The sequence below is a fragment of the Natator depressus genome, chromosome 6 (assembly GCF_965152275.1).
Source record: "Natator depressus isolate rNatDep1 chromosome 6, rNatDep2.hap1, whole genome shotgun sequence".
Classification (NCBI taxonomy): Eukaryota; Metazoa; Chordata; order Testudines; family Cheloniidae; genus Natator; species Natator depressus.
Window position 1 is genome coordinate 91029540 of NC_134239.1, and position 22376 is coordinate 91051915.

The following is a 22376-nucleotide window of genomic DNA, read 5'->3' on the forward strand; positions in this document are numbered from 1 at the left end:
CTCTGCGGCCGATCGTTTGCACCAAAGGGATTGTGCTCCCTTTTCTGCTCATGTCAAAGCAGGGAAGCAGCTCTGATGGCCATGGGTCCCTGGGGGAGGGGTGGGCAATCATTGCACAGAACGGATCGTTGCACACGTACAAAACCACCAAGGCGGGGAGAGAAAAGGGAGCTGGTTTGGTCTGGGGTTTCTGTTGCTGTTGCTAAAAGGGAGGAGCCCTTTATATTTGCAGCTGGTACTTTGCAGACTGTCGCTGCGTGGGTTTGTTGTGGTGCCCCTGCCCCCCCCGGGGTGTTTGCATAGACTGATGTAGTTAGCCCAGGTTCCTTGCCAGGTCCGGTTAGCTTGGGAGTGCTGCTGAGCCGGGAGGGAGGGGCAGAGAAATTATGTGGCTCCCTTGTGCAGCTGGTAGTTCGCAGACGGTCCCTTAGCAGGTGGGGCTGGCTTTCTGCTGCTGTTGATGGTGAGAAGGACTGAGATCTCAGCTGCCCTCTTGCAGGTAGGGAACAACATCTTTTCATCTCTCCCCTCAGCCTGAGCAAAGGGGGACGATCAGCAGCAGCCATTCCATGCATGAATAGAGTGAGGATTTCAGAGGAGAAGCTCCAAAGGGCTGGCTGCCTTTAATTGATCCCATGGTTTCCTGGGGTAGTGGCTGAAATATGCAATATTATCATTTCTTGCGCAAGAAGAGGTGAGAGGGATCTGGACTAGGAGAAGTGGAGGAGATTGAGGGAGGGGATATTGTTCTATTTGGAGCGGGGATGTTCCCTTTGCTCAGTGGATGTGTTTTCTCCTATGCGTGTTGTTTTTAGCTCCTACTGAGTTAGTGGAGAAAAGGGGCCAAAATTGGGCTCAGACTATTAGATCATGTGGAACAGAATCTGATATCTCATTCCATGGCAGCATGCACTGGGTCAGAAGGACCTGGTGGAACAAGGTGCATTTAAAACAAAGAAATCAAGCCCCTCCAAAAAAGGAAAAAGAGAGGGAGGGAGAATCTGTGTGTGTCCCCTATCGTTTGGTTGTAAGATCCTGACTGTAGGTGGGGAAGCATCCCTGTGGATCTTTGGGTGTTGGAAAGGGGCTGGAATTCTTTTCAGCTGGGTAAGTTAGGTAGAAAAACCCCAAAGTGCTGACAGAACATGTTGTTAATATCTCCTGCTAAAACCCTCCTTGTACAACGTGGCTGTGGCTGTCACTTATACACATGCCCATTCTTCTTAATGAGTTCACTGGAGGCACTCTGATGGCAACTTCTGTGACCTCTTGCTACTCCTTATCCTAGTGCCACGTTTACCACTCCAAGAAAGCAGGAGGTGAATCCGGGATGCATATTGTTATAGTGATGGGGGTGATTTTTGCATAATTACACTCTTATCTCTACTTTTCTTTTCCATAGAGTGGTGGTGATAATAGTAACACTTATAGAGCTTTTCAGCCATAGATCCCAAAGCACTTGCTAAAGGCATGGGAGCAATGTTATTCAAGATGGAGAAACTGAGCCATAGCCAGGTAAAGGGACTTCTCTGAAATCACACAATAAAGTCAGTGATAGAGCCAGGAATAGAGCTCCAGTCTCTTGACTCCCAATCTGAGTCCCTGTACGTTGAAGGGTGCTGCTTCCTTCCCTTGATGGGAAATAAAATATCATGCTGCCTCCACTGTATCATTCTATGGCTTGTTGTCAGTTTCCCACATCGTCAGGGCTTCAAAATCCTCCTTCCTGGAGCTCTGTGCCTTGTGATATTGGAAATGCCAGGAAATGCTTCATGCTGGCACTAAAAAGACTATTCTACCTCATTTCACATAAAAACACTGAGCACTGAGAAACTGATGACTCCAGCTGAAAGTACCGATGGGGTTGGGATGATCTAATGCTCTGGCCGAGCTGCTCACTCATGGCTTATGACTTCATCTAAAGCCACCCACAGATACGTAACGTCGCTGTCTCCCTTGCTTGCTACCTCATTCAGTGTAAGGAATGGCTATGGAGCAGTGTGTATTTATAATATATGATCATTTGCTAATCGATTATTATTGAGGAGGAACAGCCTTGTCTGGCCAAGGTTCTGTCTGTGTGGGTATCTCCATTTAACTGTTTGGTGAAAATCTCACTGAATGACCAATGCCTCTGTGTTCTTACATTCCAGACAGTTCCAGCAGGGAGGGAATGATGTTAGTGTCTAGATACAGGTTCTCCCTGCAAACTTGGCAATTCCACTCGGGGGGGGGGGGGTGGCAAGTGACGGAGGATTCTAAAATAAAGCTCAGAGAACAAGTAAGCATGAATAGTGCCATCCCCCAGGGACTCAGCTGGGGAAGTTATTCCCCTCCTTGAAACATGCAGGGGCTGAATGATGATGTTCCACTCCAGATGAGGCTGAATATCTGTGGGGGTTGAGTGATTCCTAGGTATGTGTCGTGTGGCATGAGAGGTGCTGTGGAAAAGTGCATGGAGAAAATACAGGAAAAAGAGTCAGACCAGAGCAGAAGGCTGTACAATGGACAGTTACAGCCCACTGAATTATGGGGTGGGGACAGGGAGAGCCCTGCTGGTCCATTGCTATACTGATGCTCCTCCGGCTAACATGTCTAAACTGGTATAGTACAGGGGTGGAAGGGTGAGTGGACATGAGGAAAGCTCTCAGGAAGGAACTGTCTTAACTTGGTCCAGCATACATCCTCCTGCAAAGCAATGCAAAAATCTACCACTTTGTGGTCTCATCGGCAGCCAAAACGCACTTTCAGCCTCTCTGCAGTTTTGATTCTCTGCCTTGTTTATGTATCAACATCTTGGCCTTCCTGTGACTACAGTGTAACCATATCTGAATGCCTGTAAACCCTTCATTTTATGTAATAAAACTTGACACTTTGGTAGCATGTTCTCATCTTCAAAGATTGTCACAAACATTAACTAATTAATCCCCAGTTCAGGCAGCACCAACAGCTGGAAGCATACAAAGATCCTGCAATGAGAGATTGTAATAACAGCCCTGGTGATCATTGTTAGTTATTATGTATGCAGAGCCAGAGGTGTGCACGGTGCTTTACAGACAAATTAAACATGACAGGTTTTTGCTCCAGGAGCTTCCAGTTTCAGTTAAACTAAACCAGATTTGAGACTGTCTCCCCCCTCTCATAGAAGGAGGGATTGTCAGTGTTGTTGAATATTACCCCATTTCTTCTAGAAAACACATCCCTCTTTAAATTGTGGTGTTTTAACAAAGATAGAGACAACTTTCTAACACCCACAACTGGATTTAATTGATATTAAACTAATCAGTCAGTCACATTAACTCTTATGAAAATATCAGTATTCTTGTGGTGTAAGAGCTTGCTATTCCATATGAGTGATATAAACAATATTGCGTTCTACATTCATCAATCTTGCCTTCCTAAAAGCAGCGCTTCTTTATGGTAAACATATTTACAGCAATTAAACTAGTGTCTTGTACCTCCACTTTGAGGAAAACATTGTATCACTTATGAGAGAGGCCTGAGGAAAAGCAGGTTTGATTTTAGATTATTACAAGACTGAGATTCACGTTTGTTCTAAGTTGTTCGTAATTCCCCAGTTTCATAGATTCATAGATATTAAGGTCAGAAGGGACCATTATGATCATCTACTCTGATCTACTCTGGCACAATGCAGGCCACAGAATCTCACCCACCCACTCCTGCAATAAACCTCTCACCTATGACTGAGCTATTGAAGTCCTCAAATCATGGTTTAAAAACTTCAAGGTGCAGAGAATCCTCCAGCAAGTGACCCGTGCCCCATGCTACAGAGGAAGGCAAAAAACCCCCAGGGCCTCTTCCAATCTGCCCTGGAGTTCAAAAAGTCTAGAATAAGTTTACCTGTGACATTTGATAAATGAAGAAATAGCCTGGAATCTATTGCTTGTAAAGCTCTGTGGGGATAATGTTTTCAGTTGAAAGGTCTAGAAGGTGTTTGGGGAGTGGAAAGTGGGTCTGATAATGGAATGTGGAATCCATCAGGACTAAGGACCAGATTTGTAAAGGCATTTAGGTGTCTTGAGGTCCAGGCAGGCACCCAGTGTGATTTTCAAAGGTATCTAGATGCCCATCTCTGTGTTAAACCAATGGGAGTTTGGTGCCTAGGTGCTTTTAAAAATCCCACCAGGGTGCCTAAATACCTTTAAAAATCTAGCCCTGAGTCATCAGTTCACATGGAGCTCTGATTAGTAGTTTGACAGTGACAAAATACTGTTAGCAGGTGGTAACATTATTTATTAGTTTATAACTGAATCCCTCCCCTAGCTAATTATGCCTGAAGGAACACTTACTCTGTATTTCAGTAGCTCCTAGAGGCCCCAGCCAAGACTGGGGTCCCATTGTGCTAGGTGCTGTACGTAAACATAGCAAGGGACAAGCTCTTCAGAGCAGAATCTAAAGAGACAAGACACACAGAATGGGAGGGGAACAGAGCCACAAAGGTGAAGTGGCAGGTTACTGGCAGAGCCAGGATTAGACCCCAGGTCTCCTCACTCCCAGTCTAGTGCTCTAGCTCCTAAATCATATTGCCTCCCCTGTGTAACTGGTAGTTACACAGACCTGTGATCACTGTTACTCATCCTCCTGTGTTTGTCACGCTCAGTTGCTGTGTCTCATCTTAGTCTACACACAAACATCGTACTACTTTCACTGCACGGGTATAGTTAAAGCCAAACAATCCCCCTAGTATGGATGCAGTTATACCTGTGCTTATTCCCCTTCCCTTATGGGAATAAGTGATACTGGTATAAGCACCTTTATACTGGAATAACTTCGTCTCACCCCATCCAAATAATTATATGGGCATAAAATCTGTGTGTGGATCTTAAATCAGACTCCAAATCCTTCAGGATAGGGATAGTTAGCACAGCACCTGGCACAGTCCCAGCTCGGGCCTCAGAGTGCTACCACCGTACAATTTACTACTAATAAAAGTGCCCCTCTGAGTGCCTGAGCTTGCCGCTCTCTTAGACTATCCTATGGCAGTCCTCTGCTATGCAGCACATAGATGTGTATTATCCTTGTGCTGACCATACAGAGAAATCCTTCAAACAAAAGCCAACATCAGTGTGACATTAAAGGGCTGGTGGGGCAGAGGCAGGAGCCAGGAATGTCAGGCTGAGGCAGATATTGGAGGCTGCCGCAACGGACATGATCGAAGCAACGAAGGAAGGGCACAGCAGCATCACAGAGGGAATTTCCCTGCCCTAGAAGTGGGTGACAGGGTTCCTGCCAAAAGCTGCCTCTTCTCTTGTGTGGGTTCAGTTGGCTGTAGGAAGATTAAAGTGCTCTGAACTGCCTGGATGAGAGAGGACAATATAACCCCATGGGCTGCTCCTCTACTGACCATCAGCCACCAAATGCTTTGTCTTGTCAGTTTTATGACCAAGGCAAGATCTCCAGTGGGTGACCCTCGTGGTGCAATTTGTAGGAATGGGCAGAAGTTTGGATATATATGCAGTTCTCTCAGACCTTGGGTTCAAAATCTCAGACTCCTTTTGAGAGATTTCTAGATTTTTCTGCCTCCAGCTGGGTTGGGAATCCACTGAGAGCAACGTTTCATGGGGTGTGTCAGTGCTTCAGCTTCTGTCTTTGATCAGAACCTGAGAGGGCAGAGCTGGGCGGGAGGGAAATATAATGTCAAGAAGGGAGAAAATAACCAAACTTTTTGAACTGCAGTGTGAGTGTGGGTTTGTGCTTTGGGCAGTTCTTATTGGACGTGTGACAGAATGCTAGGTGCTTAGAGCTGACTCAGCACTCTGGTCACCGTGGGTATGTCCGCACTGCAATTAAACACCAACAGCTGGCCCATGTCCGCTGGCTTGAGCTGTAAAATTGCAGTATAGATGTCTGAGTGCAGGCTAGAGCCTGGGCTCTGGGACCCGGTGAGGAGAGAGTGTCCTACAACCCTGGGCTTCAGCCCAAGCCTGACCATCTACACCTCAATTTTAAAGCCCCACAAGCCTGAGTCAGCTGACCCAGGCCAGTTGTGTGTGTTTAATTCCAGTGTAGGCATACCCTGAGGGACTAGCTATCTATCCCGTGGAGTGGATTTAATTGGGGGAATGGGTGCTCAATGGCTTAAGTAGGCAGGAAGCTGACAGCTAATGAGAACAATCAGCCGGGAACAGTTAAAAGACAGGGAGGAAGGCAATGCAATGAGGAAGGCTGGCAGGGGCTAGGGAATAAGGATCCCAGGATGGTGAGATCTTGTACTCTCTGCCCGGAAGGGAGAAGTTGACTTCTAATTGTATGTTGCTGCACAAGACTGTCCTGGTGACCTGGTGGAGAGGACCCAATAAATAACAGCGGTGTTCATGAAAGCAGAAGCATCCAGTCGGTTTGTGGTGGTACAAAGGGCAGAGAAGGGAGCCTGTTACACCACTCTTGAGGACTTGTGTTTTGTTGTTCTGTTCTCTTATCTTAAACAACCATTAAGCTGATTAATCCAGGATACTGTATTGTTACTGAGTGGATTCTATCAAATGTACTTGTTCTTTCTCTCCCCCCGCCCCAACACCTCCCCAAGGTCTTTCTTTTCGCTTCATGTTCTTTCCTCACATCCTTTTCTGTTAAGGATCAAAAAATGAGTGAATAAAATGTTCGGTTACTTGCATTTTTAAAACTTTACTACCTTTTTCTTGAGGCGTGTCCTTTCAAATCAGTCCAGCCCCAGTGGAGACAGTGCAGTCGCTAGATGTTTCTACTAACATGATCTGCAGTGAAATGCTTAAGTGTTGAAATGTCTGGCGTAGTTGTTCGGTTTCAGAATTAACTCACCATTGCAATTACACCTCCCGAAAACTGCTGCTTCATTCTCTCTGGCTGCAGACTCGGTGTACTGCTGTCTCACTGAATCACAGTCAGGAGTTTTTCTTCACAACCAAAAGGGCTGGAGGTGAAATCCTGGCCACACTGAAATTCAGCAGGAGTTTTACCATTGGCTTCAATGAGGCCAGGAGTTCACCCTTATTTTGGTGGTAGTATTTTTTTTTTTTTAAGGAAAACTGAAATTTTGCAGAAAACAGCAGAGATGCAAAAACTCTTCTGAGAGACTCACTATAAGGCACCGTTTCCATGCTGTGCCTCTCCCTACGTCCTATTCATGCAGCAGCAGAGCCAGCATTTTACAGGTGGTGGGTGGGGATGGAGAGGAACTGAAGCAGAGAAAGATGGCTTGACTGGCTCAAGACCACCTGGTGAGTCGGTGGCAGAGATGAGACTAACCTCAGGAATTCCTGGCTCCCAGACCAGTGCGCTGAACACTAAAAGGTGCTACCAAAAAGTGACCCAAAAAGCATTTTCAGCTTTGTGTGTCTGTTTGGTTTAGAAAAAGAAAAGGAGGACTTGTGGCACCTTAGAGACTAACAAATTTATTTGAGCATAAGCTTTTGTGAGCTACAGCTCACTTCGTCAGATGCATTCAGTGGAAAGTACAGTGGGGAGATTTATATACATAGAGAACATGAAACAATGGGTGTTACCATACACACTGTAATGAGAGTGATCAGGTAAGGTGAGCTATTACCAGCAGGAGAGCGGGGGGGTAGGGGGGAACCTTTTGTAGTGATAATCAAGATGGGCCATTTCCAGCAGTTGACAAGAACGTCTGAGGAACAGTGGGGGGGTGGGGAAATAAACATGGGGAAATAGTTTTACTTTGTGTATTGACACATCCACGCCCAGTCTCTATTCAAGCCTAAGTTAATTGTATCCAGTTTGCAAATTAATTCCAGTTCAGCAGTCTCTCTTTGGAGTCTGTTTTTGAAGTTTTTTGGTTGAAGAATTGCCACTTTTAGGTCTGTAATCGAGTGACCAAAGAGATTGAAGTGTTCTCCGACTGGTTTTTGAATGTTATAATTCTTGACGTCTGATTTGTGTTCATTTATTCTTTTACGTAGAGACTGTCCAGTTTGGCCAATGTACATGGCAGAGGGGCATTGCTGGCACATGATGGCATATATCACATTGGCAGGTGAACGAGCCTCTGATAGTGCGGCTGATATGATTAGGCCCTATGATGGTGTCCCCTGAATAGATATGTGGACACAGTTGGCCACGGGCTTTGTTGCAAGGATAGGTTCCTGGGTTAGTGGTTCTGTTGTGTGGTGTGTGGTTGCTGGTGAGTATTTGCTTCAGGTTGGGGGGCCGTCTGTAAGCAAGGACTGGCCTGTCTCCCAAGATCTGTGAGGGTGATGGGTCGTCCTTCAGGATAGGTTGTAGATCCTTGATGATGCATTGGAGAGGTTTTAGTTGGGGGCTGAAGGTGATGGCTAGTGGCGTTCTGTTATTTTATTTGTTGGGCCTGTCCTGTAGTAGATAACTGCTGGGTACTCTTCTGGCTCTGTCAGTCTGTTTCTTCACTTCAGCAGGTGGGTATTGTAGTTGTAAGAACGCTTGATAGAGATCTTGTAGGTGTTTGTCTCTGTCTGAGGGGTTGGAGCAAATGCGGTTGTATCGTAGAGCTTGGCTGTAGACAATGGATCATGTGGTGTGGTCTGGATGAAAGCTGGAGGCATGTAGGTAGGCATGCGGTCAGTAGGTTTTCAGTATATGGTGGTGTTTATGTGACCATCTCTTATTAGCACCATAGTGTCCAGGAAGTGGATCTCTTGTGTGGACTGGTCCAGGCTGAGGTTGATGGTGGGATGGAAATTGTTGAAATCATGGGGAAATTCCTCAAGAGCTTCTTTTCCATGGGTCCAGATGATGAAGATGTCATCAGTGTAGCGCAAGTAGAGTAGGGGCATTAGGGGACGAGAGCTGAGGAAGCGTTGTTCTAAGTCAGCCATAAAAATGTTGGCACACTGTGGGGCCATGCGAGTACCCATAGCAGTGCCGCTGATTTGAAGGTATACATTGTCCCCAAATGTGAAATAGTTATGGGTGAGGACAAAGTCACAAAGTTCAGCCACCAGGTTTGCCGTGATATTATCGGGGATACTGTTTCTGACGGCTTGTAGTCCATCTTTGTGTGGAATGTTGATGTAGAGGGCTTCTGCATCCATAGTGGTTAGGATAGTGTTTTCAGGAAGATCACTGATGGATTGTAGTTTCCTCAGGAAGTCAGTGGTGTCTCGAAGATAGCTGGGAGTGCTGGTAGTGTAGGGCCTGAGGAGGGAGTCTACATAGCCAGACAATCCTGCTGTCGGGGTGCCAATGCCTGAGATGATGGGGCATCCAGGATTTCCAGGTTTATGGATCTTGGGTAGCAGATAGAATACCCCTGGTTGGGGTTCCAGGGGTGTGTCTGTGCGGATTTGTTCTTGTGCTTTTTCAGGGAGTTTCTTGAGCAAATGGTGCAGTTTTTTTTGGTAGCCCTCAGTGGGATCAGAAGGTAATGGCTTGTAGAAAGTGGTGTTGGAGAGCTGCCTAGCAGCCTCTTGTTCATATTCCGACCTATTCATGATGACGACAGCACCTCCTTTGTCAGCCTTTTTAGGAGTCTCAGTCAGTCCCCAAATCTGGTCAGACTCCACGAATTATAAACATTTGTTTTAACACCAAGTAGCTGAAGATCATTTCTCCCTTCTCTTGCTTCCCAAGATCTGAGTTCAGGGTGCTATGACGGCCCATGTTGCTAAAATATGAACCAAGTGAGCAAGGCAGGGAGGACAGCTCTAGGCTTGGTTGGTGCTTGGGATATTTTCAATTGCAATGAGAGAGAGGCCAAAGCTGCATCATTTGCCCTAGACCCAGGGATGCTGGAACAATTTTTATAGTGGAGGTGCTGAGAGACATTGAAACAAACTGTAAACCCTGTATATAATGGAAATTACTTTAAGCCAGGGGTGCAGCCACACCTATAGTTCCAGCACCTATCTCTAGACCTGAGCTTCCCCAAAGTCTGAGGGCATTTGGAGCTGGAATTTGGGTTTAGACTCCGCTCTGGTTTTCGCATGGGAAGCCACCTAATCCTGATCTTGGATCCTGGCAGATTATAAAGTCTTTCAATTCCCTTTGTCCCGTTTTGATCCCGCTGTGGGAGGCAGAGGGAGCAGCTGTGTCAGCAGGGTGATGTCTCTCTCCAGGATTAATGGGATTAACCTGTGTAACTGGATTTCTGTAACTCTGTGTCAGGGATTGGCCTGAGGCCTATGTGTGTGTGTGAGAATGGGGCATACTCCAGATAAATCCTTGGGACCAGGAGCACCCAAGGTTTATTTTTACTGGTTTGAGTTTTGTCCAATGCCACATCTGTTTGTGTGTGGGCAAGAGTTAAAAATGAACCTGCTCTGGTGTCAGGTGCTTGGCCTGCTGCCTGGGCAAAAAGAAACATCCTGTCCAGAGGACGCACAGCTCACCCTTTGCTTAGTCAGTGACAGAAATGTATTGCCCACGACGAATATGAATAGCAAGTGTGGCAGTGCTGGTGCATTTGGAGACACAGCTGCATCTCAAGGCATCCCTACCCCATTTATCCCCTGCGGGGAGAGGGGCTTCCACACCATGGCCCACCGAGAGTGATCAAAGAGCAAGTGTGAAAGATCAGGATGGGGGTTACAGGAGTTGAAATAAGACAAAGCCCTGAATATCGAGACTGTCTCTATACAATCGGGACATCGGGTCACCCTAGGCATACCAGAGCTCCAAAGAAATTTAGTTCCTACCTTACTGGGCACTGGCCATCTCTGTAGGCAGTTCCCATCATTAATAGATGGCTGTATAGGACTGAAGGGAGTGGGATTTGGGGGAATAGCTTTCCTGAACAACGTGAAAACACCTTTGTCACCTCCTCCTCCTCCCAACCCCACAGGCCTTCTCTGAGTCTCTCCTTTCTTTATATGTCTCTCTGTTAGTCTTTTGCCTGATGCCCTGTGTGTTTCTTCAGACTAAACTCCTATGAAGTGGGGGGTGGACAGAGGGGTGTGGGGAGTGGTTCATTGAAGTGGCTGGATTGTAGTCTGCAGTGGGTGGAAGGGCTGTGAGATTGCAGTTGCAGCCTGGCTGGAGAAGGGCTGCAGACCAAACCAAATGTCCACTGTACTCTGAAAAAGCTAGGCCCATAGCCAAATGCAAGATTATGGCAGTACTTTGTTTTAGTGTCCATATAGTGTGTGGGGTGTGGGTTCTGAATTTCAAGACCCTAAATGTGAAGAAACTGCCTGATGACACTGTTGTCACTGTTGAGCATTTTGAAATATCAGCACTTACTACCACCCCTTCCTGATTCACAAGCCAAGTGAAAGTGAAACCGCTTTAATTGAATTTCAATTATTTTTAATGAAAACTTCAAACTAATATTTTCTTATGGAACATAATTAGCAAGGAAGTGCATATGTTGTGTCTGTATTAGCAGTGTACCTTGCTTGCACGCCCCCTCATCCTCCCCGAACCGAGACACAAGGCTTATTTTTCTTGTACTCTGAGCCTGCCACTTAAATTCTTTACATATTCACTCTTGAGAATTAATTTTCAAATATTGGACAGTTATAGACACTAACAGGATATAAACCAAACACATGGTCAGCTGTTTTTCTTCATGCACCATGGTCCAGGAATATGGAATGGTATATGCAGTGACTTGTACATTGAAACCATCTTCATGAAGAATGACTGTGGCTCTGGTGGAATCACTGAGATCACCCTGAAACCAGAGACTCTTGAGACTGGGTTGTTAGCCTCCACGTATGCAGCTTGCTGGTGGAAGACATTGCAAACATAAACAGCAACCAGGAGGCACAAGTACAAGAGATCCACAAAGAAGAAATGAAATAAAGGATTTCTGCAGATGCAAGGGTCACAGGGAAGCCATTAGTAAGAAGCTAATGCTGTGCATTGATCCCTAAGACACCCCCCCCCCGCCCCCACCTGCCATAAGCCTCCACAGACAATAGTAAATGTTGTCAGTGGTAGAGTGGCACCACCATCAGTCAATGTAGATGACACAGGTACAACTGGAATTCACCAAATGCAAGAATTTGAATGTAGCTGTCTCACAGGGTTCTATGACACAATATCAAGGTTAGTAGAGACATTGGCAGTGACAGCAAAGTTTGGACAGGTTGGTCCAACAAAGGTAGTTAACACTATTGTTTATTCAAGAGTGATGGGACTACAAGTAAGTTCACGAGAGGTTGACATCAAGAATATTTTGTCACACGAGTAGGCTCCTGTACCCATGTCAGTGTTTACTGACTCTGGTGACATGAGGATTGCCAAGGCTAAGGAAGCAGATGTTAATAGACATACTACACAAGAAGTCACCTGCACAGTCATTGACAGTTCTGGAGTTCATTGGGTAGTACAGTGGTCAGCAAGTGGTATCATCAAGGACTTTGTGACCAATTTCAGAGTTTACCCTGTACACAAGCGAGCAGTAGGTGATGTATATCTTATCTTTGACACGTACCAAGACTTCAGCACAAAGTGTGTCACAAGATCTAGCAGAACTACAGAAGCAAGCAGAATGGATTAGTTGAGTAAAAGTACACAGCTGCCTCCACAGAAAGTTGTCTTGATGGTAACTGATAATAAGAAACAGTTGATAGACATCATTTATACAGAACTCATTCAAGACAAGAATCTTCACCAATAATACATTCCAAAGCACAAGCCAGTCATCACAATCAGAGACAATATTCCAGTTTAAATCAACTGGGGAGGTGGGGTGATCAACCGACAAGATACGGCCTCCTCACATGAAGAACCTGACGGCATCACTGTCCAACAAATGGTGATGGTTGCAAAAGAGAAACTGGTGGGAATATCAGTATTATCAGATGACACCCACATTTGTCTTACTCTTGCACCATTGCCTTGAATGGGTCCTAACATCTTTATTGATTATGGGTGCACCAAGAGAGAGCTGTAATAAGCATCCATGCTATTGTGGAGCAACACCACAACATTGTACCAGGACTGTTAGATGCCCATGTACTTTCAGCCTGATACAGTAGCTTCCTATTTTGTCCTTCACAAAGGCACTGTGTTGAAGAGTCTACCAGCTGGATATACCCTTTTCTGCAGGTGACATCAGTGCAGCAATGCCTGCTGTCATCGAACAGGCAACCAAATTCCTGGCTGCAGGCTATGGACAATCGAATTGTGCCACCGTGTCAGAAGTACAGCCAAAATCATGGGCAGCAAACATTGGCAAAGGTACCACATCAGCATCAACGCTTAGCTCCTTACCACCTATAACTGAAGCACTTATAGAAAATGTAAAATTAGCACATATTCAGGCAAGTGGGTAGAAAAGTGTTTCGGATCTAAAACCCCCACCCCACTTGACCCACTGCAGCATTTGGTTAACATTATTATAATGATTTTGTTGAATATATATTTTATTTTATTTATTTATTTATAATTTGAATATTTTTCACATTAAAAAGAGTAGCCACTGTATCTAATGAAAGTGAGGTCCGTGCTATACCCCAAGCCTCCTCCTCATACATCACTATCATTCAAATATGTATTGTTAATGATTGACATTGCAAATGTTAAATACTTGCATTTCCTGTATTAGAGCTTTTCCACCTTGATTTTGTATGCCCCAAATTATGCAAACTCTTACTGATTGGGGGTGGGTGTTTGGTGAGGATGGGGATGAAAATGTTTAGCAGTGATAGTGTCATCAAGCAGATTCTTAAAGTGTGTGGTCTTGAGATACAGAATCCACAACAACCTTGTATGGCCCCTAACACAAGGTGGACCGGTGTGGCTGCCGGACTAAGCCTGGGATTTTCTGTGGTTGTCAGGAGCCTCTTCCTGAGTCTAGGGTGGGGTGAAGCTTCCCACAGTGGGGGGAGAGGGGGGTGTTATCTGCAGTATAATAAGTGGTTTCTAGATTCCAATAAACTGCATAATAATTTAATAATGTAACATTGGGGTGAATGGCTTGCCTTGTCCCCTCCCTCTCCCAGCCCAGTCCTCACTAACTCAGTAAACTTGAAGTGTATTTGTCACCTTCCAGCATGAGAGAGAGGGAGTATTGGATCTCAAAGCACTTAGCTTGCCACTGAATGCAGCCTTCTGTGAGCTGGGCAGTGGCCACCATTTGACAGAACTTGGCAACACAATAACTTTTTGAGCAGGAAGGAGAACGGCATCCATCTGAAATGGGGTGAAACATAATATCCCAAGTTGGAATGTAGCCCAGAAGGCCCGACTCTTGTGAAAAGTACTAGGAGAGCTTTAATGAGCACAAGTAGTTTGGAGGTCAGTATTACACTTCTGATACAGAACACCTCCACGAGCATGGTGTCCCCGAGCAGCATGGAGGGGCGCTGGGGTCAGTACTGATTCCAGTGCAAGAGTGCCCCTTACTGAATCACCACGATCAGTCCCTATGTACTGGGGTGGATTTCAAAAGTGCTCAGCTTCCCAACATTGGCTTTTGACAGTCCCCCCCCGCCCAAGGTTGCAAGTGGCAGTTGCCCCAAAGCTGCTGTCACCTCCCAGACTCATTGCACTGAGTCTCTTGCTGTCTAGTCATTGTAGTTCTGATCTTGCTTTCCCTTTCAGTGCCAAACACTCCATTAACCATTATCTCTGGTTCTGTGCTGGGCCTGTTTCCTGCCTCTGACCCTATGACCTTGTAGCAGGCATGGGGCATTCTTTTCTGTCGCACTTGGGCTCTGCCTCACGATCTCCCATAGGTGATGGGGGGGGGGGGGGTTCTTGTATAAAATACTCGAGTTGATGCTGAGCTCCCAAAATGGTCTCTAGACTTTGCCTTTGTGACCTTGTGAACCTGGGTCTGAGGTGTCCCAGAGGATGGGCACCTGGGACTGGAAGATCTTCCAGCAAGAGTGCACAGTGATGTCCCAAGTATTAGCATCAGGCTGCTCTTCCCCTCTGTCACCTGCAGCTGATTGTGTGAGAAGCCCCTGCCTCAGCACTGGAGGGGGCCTAGGGTTAAACACGGCTGCCCAATGTGCTTACAGTGTCTCTGCAAAGGCAGCAAATGGAGATTACTAGGAGGTCTGAGCCAGTCGGTTGCTTTGAATCCATCCAGGATGGAGAAGTCGGAAGGGGAACACAACCCCCGGAGTGGAGCAGAGAGCAGGGCTGCCCTCTGAAGTCCGGGGGCTTACAACAGAGCTGGGAGTCAAGGTGCTGGGTGCTAACAGCCTGATGCAGCTCTCACCGGCTTCCATAGGAGCTGTGTTGGGTGCAGAGTGAGGGCTTGTCTAACAGCTCTTTCTGAATAACTCCACGTGCGGACACCTGTATTCCAGGCTAAGGGAATCTTACAAGCTCGATAGTTCACTCCTCTCCTGGGCACCTCCTTGCAACAGAAGAGACAAGTGCGGGTAACCTCAGGGCCTCTTGTCTCAACAGTTTGCATCGCACTGTAGGAAACCATCTCTCTCGTCACTCCCTGGCTCTCCCTCTGCAATGACAGGGCTGGAGCTCCCATGTCCCGAGCTGCTGAGCCCTCTGATGCAGCCAAGGCCTGCACTCTGGCAAACTGCCCCGCAGTCCTGTGGCAGATTCTGCTGCAAGCTGAGTGTGCTACAGTGTCTTCACTTCAATTTTAAACAAGGAGTTTCTAGTGAATCACATGGGAATAAAACCATCACAACAGGGGCGTCGGAGTTATTTGTTCTGATACTCAGTTTCCTTTCCCTTGTCCCAGCATAGTCAGTTTTCAGAGTGATGCAGGTTTCTGTACTGACAAGGCAGAGCTGTGTGTGGAAGTTGCCCAGGGATCGATGGGGATTTGGGCAGTTGAATAGGGGTTTTGGCACCTGGGAAGGTGTGAGAGGCAGACTGCGTTTGTGTGAGAACACGTTATCTGAGCAGCTCCATGGGTGGCCTGGCTGGTGATGTGTTTGTGACTGTGCCAGGGCTACCTCCTTACTGAACAGCATACATCAGGCTGCCCTGGATGGATATTAAAATTCCTTTTGCGGGCTGTCTCCCCCACCGGCCCAGACGTAGTGTCCTGGCATTGGCGCTGCAGAGTGTGTGACCTGGCAAGCCTGGCCTCAGACAGTTGCAAGCTGTCCCTGTGTTCAAGGCTCACCTGAGAAGAGTACCGGGAGGAGAGTCGAAGCGACTCCTTTGCCCTCTGCTGCAATGTCTTGTCTTTTGTTTCCTTTTCCACTGCAGCATTAATGACGTGGAGCGCGTGCAGGACGCAGCAGGGGCTGAATCTTGTTGCCCTGAGTGGTGCGCTGGCAGTATGTCAGCACATGCTGAGCTAGGCAGGATTTAACCACATGGGATTGGCAAGGGGGGTGCACGGCTTACTAATCCTCCCCACCCCCCACATTTCCCATCTGTGAGATTGACACCCTCCTCTTCTCCAGCCCCAGAGTGCCCCTCCCATATCCCCTCGTACAAAGAGGGTCCCTGATGCCAGAGACTGAATATGGACCATCCTAAGGGCTTGCAATGCCTCCCAAGCCCAGAGACCTCAGGTTAGGCTGGGCTGGGCTGACTGCCCCTTAAAGTCACCTGCTCCGACCTGAAGCTTGCCCTCTATTTTCAGGGTTGATTTCGTGCACATTGGCGCACCCCCCTCCATTCCCCTATAATAATCCAGGATGTGCCCAGCTCTCTGACCTAATCCATAAGGTGATGCCAGTTCTCCCTGCCAGCCCACTTTCTTTCTTTCTTTCTTTCTTTCTTTCTCTGTCTCTCCTGGTGCCTCCCTCTCCTCCCAGCCTGGCCTGTGCACGTGCGAAGACCTGGCCATTTCTGCCCTGACATAAAGGAAACAGTCTATCTCCTGTGTTTTCTCAGTCACGTTAATAGGCTCTGAAACACCTGCAAGTAGCTGGGAGCAGCTGACCGGATAATGCTGTGGCCATGTGATTAGAGGAGAAGCAAAGCAGAGCTCAGCAGCTCTGGCTCTGGCACAAGGAGGGCCTGATCCTGCGAAGTGTTGAGTGCCTTTAGGCCCCATGTCCTATGCGAGCTGGGACCATGCAGGGTAGGAAGCTCACTTTGCCTCTCCCTGCCTACCTAACTGCCTCCTTCTGAGCAACACAATCTGCAGAGGGGGCAATCCCAGCATCCTGGCCCCCTGAACAGGATCAGCGAAGAATGTGGGGGAGGAGGACTTAAGGTACCTGCAGACACATTACAACTTGCTCACCGGGCATTGGGTTGAGATGTGCTGAAAATTCCCAGCCCAATGAACTAGCACCTTCTGCCTGATCTCTAATGCCACAGCTGCCCCCAGCATGGCTGTTCCCCCAGGGAAAAGGCTGGCAAATGCATGGTGCCTGCCCATGGGTACGTGGTTAAGGATTTGCTCAGCTGAGTGTCGTGGGCTGGGGAATTCCCCTGGAGTGATCAGGACAGTCTGTATTCTCAGCACTCGGCATTAGTATGCTGGGAAGAGGCTGGAACACAGAGTGCTCTTCAGACCCACATGTCTGCAGCTCTCTGTGTGCCTAGAAGAAGCCATGTTGTTTACCAGTGGAGTCTGTCTTCTGAGTCCCCCCGAAGGCTGTGTGGGCTGGAGAAGGCTGGCTGATGTGTGCCTCCGAGGGGGCCCCAGCTGGTTGCCTCATCCACGGTCTCTAAAAAGAGAAACACACCAGATGCTTTCTCGAAAGGGAGTTTGCTCACCAGGCATGTTAAGCAGTGAGCAGTCGGGATCACTGAGCAGCTGAAGGGGTGGACAGAATGCAACTGCCTCCCTTGGATTTAGCCTGACTCTGGGGCTGGCTCCCCAATGCCTGGGAGAATGCAGTGCAATCATTAATGCCCACTGCGCCTTTTTGGGATCCAGGAAGTGGGCGGGCTTTGCCTGCCCACTGCTAAAGGATCCCACCCCCAGCCTAAGAGGGGGGTCCACAGGACCTGGAAAACCAAATAATTATGGGGGACAACTAATGAATAACAGGGACAGGAGTGCAGTCAAAGGGTCAAACAAATGGAACTGGACGGGGACACCGAGCAGAGAACCCCGGACAGCGCCCACTGCTCCTCGAAGGCGTCAAGGGAGCTCACTGCACTCAGGGCACTGGTATTAGTCTGCCTTCAAGAGAGAGCATCTTCACTGGAGCAGCTCCCCCTAGCCACCTACTGAATCCACCTACTGAATCCACTATCATCTCTCCCTGCAGCACAGTAAAGTAACCCCTCGCACTACTGGGGCATTGGCTCAGTGTTGACTCAGAGGGAATAGCACCCCCTGCTGAGTCATTCACACCATTCTCTGCAGCACAGCACCCCATAACACCACCCTGGGGCACTGGAGTCAGTACTGACTGAGAGGAGGGTGTCCCCCCCAACACCATGCCTGCACCTCCTAGCACCATGCTCGGTAACCAGGAGTTAGTACTGACTTAGACGGGAGACTGCCAGTACTGGGACACCTGCACCTCTTCCTGCAGCACAGCTCCCCCTAGGGACTATTCTTGGGGCACAGACAGCCTGTCTGGAAGTAGGGTGTCCTGGGCAACTTTGGGAGAGAGGCTCTTTGCAGAGACCCAGCCATTTGGGAGCTGCTCCTGCTACCCCTGTGAGCCAACTGGGCTTCCTCCTTCATTGAACACTACCATCATGGACCTCCGCACAATCCGTTCTGGGCCCAGGCCTGAGAGTGTCGGATGCCCTTCACTCCATCTGAGGCCAGTGGGAATTGACGGGGCACCTCAAGAATTGGCCCTCTGGAGTGCAGGAGGCCCACAGCTGCCATGATGCCTCATCCTGCATCACCCGCTCTGAGAACTTGCCCTTCCTTTCCAAACAGTTGCATTACAAAGCTTGTGAGAAATGACACCAGAGCTTTTTCCAGTTCTTTGATGCACTGTTAACACACACTGATGGCTTGATTGCTACCTGGCTAATACCTGAGGGTGGGGGAAGCTGGATGTGGCTAGCCCTGCAAACCACTGGTGTCATCTCTGGGTAATCCATCGGTACTGATGTTTTATCTGATCTGACAGCTCCCACACCCTCCCTTTCGGACTAGGGGTGTGGTGACTCATCACTGGAGTCTGGTATTACCCAACTCCATATTCAGAGGCTATTTATGGGCAGGAGAGAAGCATCCTCAGAGCCAAGTTTGGCAAGTACCCTGTAGCAAAGAGCTTGGTGAACATGTGGGCATGGGCCAAACCTCTCTCTCTGTTCCAGATCCTTTGCCTCCACTAGTGCCAAGCGACTGCTGGCTGCTAGGAAAACATTCTGGGGGTGGACATGCAAATGAGCAGCCACAGTTAATCCCATCCTCTCTCTTAACCCCCGTGCCTTGCAATGCCACAGGAAGAAGCTTTTGGAGCTGCAAAAAGGTGGGGTGGGCAGTGGCCATTCTGGTAGGCATTGCAAAATGTGGGACTCCTGGTGAAATTTAAAGAAGCAGCAGGTAGTGCAGCGCCCTGGGCAATCATGAGAGAGACCAGCTCGGGGAGGGTGTTCCATGCAGAGATGGCTGTGGGAGAAGTGGGCAAAAGTAGGTGACATGCTCGATTGCTCCCTGTGTGTTTATTCCACAGGGCTTTCACACCTCTTCTCGGTGGGCCTGGAATTGAGACATGCTTCCTGGGCATGTTCTCTGGCCTTTCTGTGGTTTGGGGGAAAGGTGATCACTGTGTGTTTGTTTGTCTGTTTTTAGTCTTGCTGCCTGTGTGGGTGTTGAGTGGAGCTGGGAATGGCAGCGTGTTCCGCCTGACACTCACTAATCCGCTCACGCGGTCTGCCTGCCCACACAGCCAGCCAGCAGCGATCAGTGGCTGAAATCAACGAAGTGCATGGGAGGTGAAGCAGAATCCCCTGACCCCTTCTGTCAGAGCTTGCTCGCCTTGTGTCCTGCTTCCCAGCTCAGACCTTCAGGGCTCCCCACTACTGCTCTGTTGCCCCAGCTGAGTCTCCAGATCTGGCAGGTCTGGGTCTCTGCACAAGGGGCAGAATAGTTACGATAGCAATGCTGGTTCCAGCACCCTGTGATGAAGTTCATCCTCCTACGTGCAGTGCTCTCTCTCCCTTCTGATTGCTGCCACACAGAGCAGATGACACTGGTATTCCACTGGGAGGGGGCAGCAGTGAGTGAGTTATGGCCTCACTGGCCTAGGAGATTTAGGTTCCAAAACCTTAGGTGTCCCATAGCGTTACTCACTGTACTGCTTCAGATCCCTCCTTGACTCTGTGGCCAGGAGACAGCACTGCCTTCAGTGACACAGGCACTGCCCAGTGCTTTGTTTCTGTTCAAGGAACAGCTGCTGAAGGCACACGGTGCTGCAGGGACTTGTGAGTGGGAGACACAGAGCCTGTTCTTCATTTGGGTCCGACATAGCCAGAGTCTGACCGTCTTTGCCACCAGGTGGCTGTTTGGTGCCCTGCATGAAACGGGTTCAGTGCTTCCTACTGGGATAAGAATCCACACTGCAGAGCAGCATCGCAGCTGGCCCCCTTGGGCCATTGCTGCACAGGAGCTGTCATAAATATAAAGCGAAGGGTAAACACCTTTAAAATCCCTCCTGGCCAGAGTAAAAACCCTTTCACCTGTAAAGGGTTAAGAAGCTAGGATAACCTCGCTGGCACCTGACCAAAATGACCAATCAGGAGACAAGATGCTTTCAAAGCTGGAGGGGGGGAGAAACAAAGGTTCTCTCTCTCTCTGTGTTGTTTTTGCCAGGAACAGAAAAGGAATGGAGTCTTAGTAATCTAGTTAGATATGCGTTAGATTCTGTTTTGTTTAAATGGCTGATAAAATAAGCTGTGCTGAATGGAATGGATATTCCTGTTTTTGTGTCTTTTTGTAACTTAAGGTTTTGCCTAGAGGGAGTCTCTATGTTTTGAATCTGATTACCCTGTAAGGTATTTACCATCCTGATTTTACAGAGGTGATTCTTTTACTTTTTCTTCAATTAAAATTCTTCTTTTAAGAACCTGATTGCTTTTTCATTGTTCTTAAGATCCAAGGGTTTGGGTCTGTGTTCACCTATGCAAATTGGTGAGGATTTTTATCAAGCCTTCCCCAGGAAAGGGGGTGTAGGGTTTGGGAGGATTCTGGGGGGAAAGACGTTTCCAAGCGGACTCTTTCCCTGTTATATATTTGTTAGACGCTTGGTGGTGGCAGCAATAAAGTCCAAGGGCAAAAGGTAAAATAGTTTGTACCTTGGGGAAGTTTTAACCTAAGCTGGTAAAAATAAGCTTAGGGGGTTTTTCATGCAGGTCCCCACATCCGTACCCTAGAGTTCAGAGTGGGGAAGGAACCTTGACATGGTGGCAAAGCGATGGAATTAACTTGAAATCATTCTGAGATCAGTTTGAGATTTTTTGAACAAGAAGCACAGATTTTAAAAAGGAATTTTTTTCCTTTGGGCTGCTGGAAAGCAGGTTTTCAGCTGAAAGCAGTTAAGAGGTTTTTTTGTCTCTGCTTGGGGGCCAGAGCAGAGACAAAAGGGAATTGTCTTTTGTGAGCTGGAGTTTTCTCTACCTAAAGGCAGGGTAGTTAACCTCCTACAGGGAAATTCACAAGTCTTCACAGACCTGAAGAAGTTTTTTTTTTACCTAAGAGCATCTAGAGGGGTTTTCTGTCTATTTGCCTGGAGACAAAGGTGTTAGGGGTTTTTTTAAAGGATTTTTCTGTAGGCTGACCATCATTATCAGAGAACATAGGTATCCGGTCACAGCACAACATATTTTTGTTTTGACAAGCCAAGTTTTTTTGTTTGTTTGTTTTAGTTCTAACTCTCGGGTGTAAAGTTAGTTAAAAACAGAGAGGCAAATGTGACAGAACCCAAAGCAGAAACAGCCAAAGAGGCTGCCCACAGGAGAGCTATGGAGGCAAGGGAAAAAGAAATGGAGGAAAAGGAAAAAGAGAGGAAACATGCTGAGGAGGAGAAGGAAAAAGAAAAGAAACATGCACTGGAGATGGAGACAGCAAAGGCTGAGTGGAATCTACTGGATAACCCTAACCATCCTTCCCCAACAATCCACAAATGGGAGCGACTATGTCCACAGTATGACGAATCCAGTGATATTGCTGAATATTTTCTCACCTTTGAAAGACTGTGTACTCTCCATAAAATTCCTGAAGCTCACAAGATGACCACATAGGTCGCAAAATTGACTGGAAGAGCTCTGGACATATTCAATAAGATGCCTATTGATGAGGCTTCTGACTATAATAAGTTCAAGGTTTTGGTTTTAAAGCAATTTCAAATTACATCTGAAATGTACAGAGTAATATTTCGAACCCTTAAGAGAGGGCCTGGACTAAGTAATGTGGCTTATCTAAACCAGATGAAGGATCTGTTAGATAAATGGGTCCAAGGAAGGGGTGTCACTAGCTTTAACGGAATGTGTGATTTGATAGCTCAGGAGCAATTCCTGAATATGTCCAAGGAGGAAATAAAACTGTGTTTATGGGATAAGGAAATGGACTCAGTAGAAAGTCTTGCTTCTTATGCTGATCGATACGAGCAGTCCCAGACAGCCAGAGAGGC

General features: G+C 47.5%; 1 protein-coding gene across 5 annotated transcripts in view; it reads left to right on the forward strand.

Annotated features, from left to right (window-relative positions):
• The first annotated feature begins 317 nt into the window (after nt 1-317).
• Nucleotides 318-22376, forward strand: part of TMEM63C (transmembrane protein 63C) — a 78897-nt gene continuing 56838 nt past the window's right edge. For 2 of the 5 annotated variants that reach the window (XM_074956014.1, XM_074956015.1), the window contains exon 1: nt 323-499. The gene's annotated coding sequence lies outside the window, so the exon portion shown is untranslated. Of the gene's footprint in view, nt 500-22376 lie in introns of all 5 variants that reach the window. The other 3 variants (XM_074956010.1, XM_074956011.1, XM_074956017.1) reach the window with 2 other exon arrangements.